Genomic DNA, 7,167 nt, shown 5'->3' on the forward strand with positions numbered 1-7,167 from the left:
CAGGGACCTGGGCTCTCTCTTTACGGTTGAAAGATAAATGGCAGGGCTTTATCAATTAGGAGACCTCCCTAGGAGACTTCAGGAGAGTTTTGGGGAGGGGGGAAACAACACACACACACACACACACACACAGCTGCAGCCTGGGTCAGGGTTCATGGTCACTGTCCATTGGAATGATGTCCACAATTGACATCATTCCAGGCGGCTCCGAGTGCCTTTGCTTCCTGGGCTCTCTGGAAAGGCAGAACTGGGCTCTCTGGAAAGGCAGAACTGGGGGGCAACCCCTCAACAAAACCCAATTCGCCTGCATTTCCTCTCTGGCTCATCCATAAAGGAAGGGAGGGGATAGAAGGGGGGGCGGGCAGCCCCCTCCCCTCCTTGGGAGCCGGGAGGAATTGACCCCCCCACCTCCATGGGTCTGTCAATGGAGATCCAGGGGGAAAGAATGACCAGGGCTCCAGATCGTAGCTGGGCAGACGCCACCCGCCCGCCCGCTGTTCTCCCCTCCCCAACCTGGAGTTGCTGCCGTGGTGCGTATGTCATTTGTGACAAGACAATCAGGCCACTTACAGGGTTCTGCACCATTTAACCTTGTATCCCGTTGTACGCTGGCTGGGGGGGGCGGGGAGAGAAAAGAGGCTCCGTGCATTTGTCTGCGGCCTCTTCGGAGCGCAGCGGAGATGCGGCGCCTGGCGAGACGCCCCCTCCTCTCCTCCCCGGCCGGCCGGCCAGCCTTCCCGCTGGATTGACCCTGTTCTGGGGGAGGGGGAGGAAAGGGCCCTGGGACTGTCTCTCTTAGAGCCTTCCAGGATGGGGGGGTCGGAACCCAGGTGGGCCTGAGCTCCATGGGTCCTTCCCCTTCCCCCAAATCGGTTTCACTGGAGAACCTCGGCCTAGGGTGGATGTAACCCCCTTGTTAGCTCCTCCCTCCCTCCCTCCCTCCTTTCATTCTTTCTTTTTCTCCCCTCAGTTCCCATTCCCTTCCCTTCTTCATCTATTCTCTTCTCATCCCTTCCCTTCCCTTCCCTCTCCCTTTTCTTCCCTTCCCCTCTTCATCTATTCTCATCCCTTCCCTTCTTCATCTATGCCCTTCCCTTTATCTATTCCGTTCTCATCCCAGGCCTTCTTCATCTATTCCCTTCCCTTTCCCTTCCCTTCTTCATCTTTCTTTCTTGTCCCTTCCCTTCCCTGCTCCTCCCCTCCCTTCCCCTCTTCATCTATTCCCTTCTCATCCCATCCCTTCCTTCCCCCTCCCTCCCCTCCCCTCTCCATTCCCTTCCACTCTTCATCTATTCCCTTCTCATCCCCTCCCTCCCTCCTTCCCCATCCCTTCCCTCTCCCTTTTCTTCCCTTCCCCTCTTCATCTATCACCTTCTCATGGGGGGGGGGGCACCAGCTGATCCTTTCCCAGGACTGTTCGGCTGCCCATCCGAGTTCCAGTCATTGAGTGGCTTTAGTAAAGCAGATTTTTCTGTATCGGTTCTTATTACCTGCGGGTGAGTTGGGGGCTGTAGCGAGGACGGGCACTGAACCTGCTATTGTAGCTTAGCAGGTGAGCTGTGAATTGTGTTTTCATTAGCCAAGAAAAGCAGCTTTTCTCCCCCTGGAGTGCTTAGCTGCTGTGGAAATGGATTCTTTCACTGCTGTGCTGGTGGGCAGGAATCGTAGACACCCAGCTTCAGGGCATCTGCCGGCTTCCGATTATTCTGTCTGGCCTGGTTGGTTCCAGACACGGACACGGAATGGATCGATGCCTGGGAGAGGCCGGGAGAAGTTCCCAATGGCTAAGCTAAACCACGGAGTGGAGAAAATAGCCGTAGCACTCAGACTTAGATACCGCCTGACAGTCCTTTCCAGGCCTCTCTGAGCGGTTTACGGAGTCAGCCTCTTGCCCCCAGCAATCGGGGTCCTCATTTTACCCACCTCGGAAGGACGGAAGGCTGAGTCGACCTTGAGCCGGTCAGGATCGAACTGCTGGCAGTCGGAAGAATTAACTTACAATATTGCATTCTAATCACTGCTCCACCAATGCTCAGCAGCACCAAAGCTCTGCAGGGCTGTTACGCAAACTACAGGTACTCCTCAACTTACGACCACAATTGAGCCCCAAATTTCTGTTGCCAAATGAGACATTTGTTAAGTGACTTTTGCTCCATATTACAACCTTTCTTGTAACCGTTGTTAAGTGAATCACTACCATTGTGTTAGTGTCATGGTTGTTAAGTGAATCTGGCTTCCCACATCGATTTTGCTTCTCAGAAGGTCATAAAAGGGGATCGCCCGAGCCCGGGGACAGCGCAACTGTCATAAAAATAATCAGTTGCCAACATCCGAACTTCTATCACGTGACCCTGGCAGATGCTGCAATGGTCATAAAGTGTGAAAAATGGTCATAAGTCCCTTTTTTCACTCCCGTCACTAAATGAACTGTTGTAAGTGGAGGATTACCTGTACTTGGCAAAGTCTGAGTAAATGACTGGAAGAACATTTTGCCATGAGATCTGGGTTCCAGTTGATTGTGGCGTTTGGGGGGGGGAAGAGTGTGTAGTGTGAGCTTTGCCACTGGTGATTTGGACCTCCGCCCGGCCTGGCCTGGACCACCTCTGTGTAAAGGACTGTGTGGATGACCTTGGGGGAAGGGGAAGAGACGCTGCTTAGGAAACAACCAGAGAAGAGAAGGAGGAGCCCTCGGTTGCTTAATAGTCGGGGGATAATGTAGAAGGAGTGGCGAACTTGGAGTCGGAGTCAAGAGAGGACTCAGCCTAGAATCAATAGTAGCTGCAAACTCTGGTCGGAAAACTAACCAAGGAGAGAAGCAACCTGAAACTATGGAGAAACTTCCTAACAGTGAGGACAATTAACCTTTGGAACAGCTGGCCTCCAGAAATTGTGGGCGCTCCATCACTGGAGACTTTTAAGAGGAGATTGGACAACCATTTGCCTGGAATGGCATAGGTTCTCCTGCTTGAGCAGGGGGCTGGACTAGAAGACCTCCAATGTCCCTTCCAGCTCATTTATTTATTATTTTATTTATTATTTGCATTTCTATACTGCCCTTCTCCGAAGATTCATTCTACTCTCTTCTAAACCCCTCTTGAATACTATTGACCCCTATCTAACACCAAAGCAGTGCTGACCTTAAGCCTGGATTCTTGCGCATAGGCAGGAAGAAGGAATAAATCAGTTTAATTGGAACTTCACCTGTGGTTCTGGTCTTCTGCTCCTGACTGGGATCCACCCTAATGGATCAAGCAGTTACAAGGGGCAGCAGTATATATATTTTTAGACTTACAAGACGGATGCCAAACCTTCTAGGTAAACCAGACAGGAAACAGGACCACATGAAGTTAATTCTACTTTTATGTAAGGCTGCATTGACAGAATCTTGTCATTCGGAAAGTACAAATCTCCCATTGTCCCTTTTACAATCTGAGAAATGAGGGAGGGGGTCCTTTCTGAGGGCCTTTCTCCACCTGTTACGCAGCCGCTGTCTTATTGTATACTTGGCATCTCTTTCCCGAAGGTCATTACACAATCCACCGCACTCTGTTGTCGTGTGTATGGGTATGTACGGGTAACTGAAATAATTCCTCTTGGACACGAAGGGAGCTGTAACAGAATACCAGAGTTGGAAGGGACCATGGAGGTCTTCTAGTCCAACCCTCTGCTCAGGCAGGAGACCCTAGGCCATTCTAGGCAAATGGCTATCCAATCTCTTCTTGAAAACCTCCAGCGATGGAGCTCCCACAACTTCTGGAGGCAAGTCCTTCCACTGGTTAATTGTTCTCCCCATTAGGAAATTTCTCCTTAATTCCAAGTTGCTTCTCTCCTTCATTAGCTTCCACCTGTTGATTTTTGACCTGCCTTTCGGTGCTTTGGAGAATAATTCGACCCCCCTCTACTCTGTGGCAGCCCCTCAATTATTGAAAGATCCTATCCTGTCCCCGTTAGTCCTTCTCTTCATTAGTCTCTAGGACTTAAGGAACCATCTTATCCAAGCTAACTGTTATCTGGCCTGGGGAAGGGACATAATTAACCCAAATGCACTGAGATGGACTAGGTCCCTTCCAGATCTGATCTGTTCTATTCTATTCTATTCTATTCTATTCTATTCTATTCTATTCTATTCTATTCTATTCTATTCTATTCTCTATTCTTCACTTTTCTACACTTCTCTTCTCTTCTCTTCTCTTCTCTACTCTACTCTACTCTACTCTACTCTACTCTACTCTACTCTACTCCTACTCCTACTCCTACTCCTACTCCTATTCCTATTCCTATTCTAGATTCCTGACATTTTTCTAGCCCTCACCCCTCTTCCTCCATCATCCAGAAAGCCCCCACCCCCCAAAAAATACCATTTTGTGTCCAGGCAGGCTTTTAATTAATGTTTGCTTAGGGATATCGATGGATTTTGTTTTGTTCTGTTTTGTTTAATCCAGGAGGTTGGGCGTTTGGTTCCTCTCTTCCCCATTTTTATTCGTTTGGCTGGCCGTATTGATTTTTGTTTTACGGTGCTTATCTCTGTCCACTGCCTGGAAGGTGGGGAGGGGGGTGATGGGAAACAAAGGTGGGTGTTTATTAATTAATAAAAGATGCCGCTGGCGACCAGGAGCTGGACTTAAAGGGGTCTCAGCCTTCAGGGACCAAAACATCAGATCTGCACCTGTGTGTGTGTGACATAGATATTGTTCTGCATTGTTATTATTTTCGCGGGATGCCATTAGGACCCTTACGGTACCTCCCTCCCCCTTCCTGGTGGACCCCTCTGCTATCTTTTCCTTTGGCATGGAACTACATCATTTGAAGCACAGGAACACCCAAGGTGTGTTGTTTATGCGGTGTCGCCACACACATCAAGGTGCTACTCTGGCCTTTAAACTTACCAGTAGGTGCTGCTTTTGGGGACCGAAGGACCCGCTCCAATGTGGAGGGGGGTGAAGGGTCTTAAGCCCCACTCCTTTGGCAAGACAGAGTAAAGCTAAGATAGCTCATGATGCTCAAAGATCCAGCAAAATGAACTAACATTCAGAGGAGAATCTGAATTCAAACTTTAAATGTTTTTTTTCCCCAGAATGGAAATGGGAGTTTCGCTGCCATCAGGCATTGCAGAGATATAGCATGGCTATCTTTAGAGAAAAAAAATACCAAACTGATGACCGGAGAACAAACTGTAATCAAGACCAGTCATTTACTTTTTACATTCTCTCACTGGTTTTAACGCAAAAGTATTCTGGGTTTTAACCAACGTTTCACTTAATGACGGTTGAGTGCAGAAAAGTCTTGCCTATCCTGAAAGCAGAAATATTGTTTTAGACTTGCCCCTATTATCTATCCTGTGTGTTCAACTGAAGATCTATTGTTTTTAATAAGAAGAATATACCTTTTTGGTGTTTTTTTAAACAACCCAGGACAGAGAACTCTACGCTCTGCCATTCCCACCAGGTCTGGCTGGGGATGATGGGAGCCGCAACTGAAGAATTTACTGGAAAGGTTCAACCTTGGCTATGCATCTCTGTTCTACCTCCTGATAGGACGTTGAAAAATGAAATTTGCCCCACCAGCATTTCTCAGTCTTGGCCACTTGAAGTGGGGTGGACTTCAACTCCCAGAATTCCCCAGCCGGCAAAGGAATTCTGGGAGTTGAAGTCCACCACTCTTCAAATCACCAACTGGTCCTTTGCTGTTTCCAGGGTGGCCCCACCGGCCAGATCTAAGCAACCCATGGGCCGGATCCGGACCCCGGGCCTTGAGTTTGACACCCCTGCCCTACCCCATTTCTGACAAATGGCAGTCCAGTCTCTTCTTAAAAGCCTCCAGAGATGAAGATCCCACAACTTCTGAAGGCAACTTCTGCTCCATTGATGGATTGTTCTCACTGTCAGAAAATTCCTCCTTATTTCTAGGTTGAATCTCTCCTTGATCAGTTTCCATCCATTATTCCTTCTCTGGCCTTTGGGTGCTTTGGAAAACAGCTTGACCCTCTTCCTCCTCTCTGTGGCAGCCCCTCAAATACTGGAAGATGCTATCCTGTCTCCCCTGGTCCTTCTCTTCACTAGACCAGCCAGGCCTAGTTCCTGCAAATATTCATCGTAATATTTCATCCTCCAGTCACCTAATCATCCTGGTTGCTCTTCTCTGCACTTTTTCTAGAGTCTCAACATCTTTTTTATAGTGTGGTGACCCAAATTGGATGCAGGACTCTAGGTGTGGTCCTACTAAGGCTTTATAGAGTGCTATTAGTACCTCCCTTGATCTTGATTGTGTCCCTCTGTTAATGCAGTTTAGCATTGGATTTTTTGGCGGCTGCTCCACGCTGCTGTTACATGTTGAGTCCTCGCCTTACACATCTGAGACTAGAATTTTTCTGTTGCTAAGTAAGGCAGTTGTTCAGAGAGCCGGGCCAGATTTTATGATCTCTTTTTTTGCCCTGGTTGTTAAGTGAATCGCATGGTTTTTCAGCAGATCTGGGTTCCTGCATGGCCTTGGCTTGTCGGGAGTCAGCTGGGAAGGTCACGAAAGGTGATCACATGACCCCAAAAGAATAATGGTCCCTGGCCATGTCCAGAGTGCTTCCAGGCACCCATTCGCTGCCCTGCCTCTGACATTGATTTTGCAGGGCTCCCGAAGGGACAGCGGTGAGGGCTTGGAGGTTTCAGGAGAAAAGGAGACCACAAAACAATCTCCGCTTAAAATATCTTTTATTCATTTCAGCTGGTTACAAACTACTTCACACAGTGCCTGGGTGCTTTGTAGCCTGTCTGACGCCGCCTTCTCCCCCCCACCCCACCCCACCCCTGCCAGCTTCCATGCTTAACAGTCAGTGCAGCATTTTGGGGGGCTCCCTTGGGGTGGTCACTTGGATGGATCTCCTGGCCTGCGGGGTGCTTGCCTAGCTGCCTCGTAAAAAGTTGGAGCCAAGTGTTCTTGCTTCAGGAAACAACAGCCATTAGAGTTTCCCAACCTTAGCAACTTTAAGACGGGTGGATTTCAGCTCCCAGAATTCCCCAGCCAGTTATGCTGGCTGGGGAATTCTGGGAGTTGAAGTCCACCCTAATGTAGACATAACCCCTCCATAGAAATATGTACATGGGGTGTAGAAGGGAGGAAGAAGAGGCGGGCTGATAGAATCAAACCAACCATGATTGTCTGTTCGGGGTCAGCCCC

The sequence above is a fragment of the Ahaetulla prasina genome, chromosome 3 (assembly GCF_028640845.1).
Source record: "Ahaetulla prasina isolate Xishuangbanna chromosome 3, ASM2864084v1, whole genome shotgun sequence".
NCBI classification, from domain to species: domain Eukaryota; kingdom Metazoa; phylum Chordata; class Lepidosauria; order Squamata; family Colubridae; genus Ahaetulla; species Ahaetulla prasina.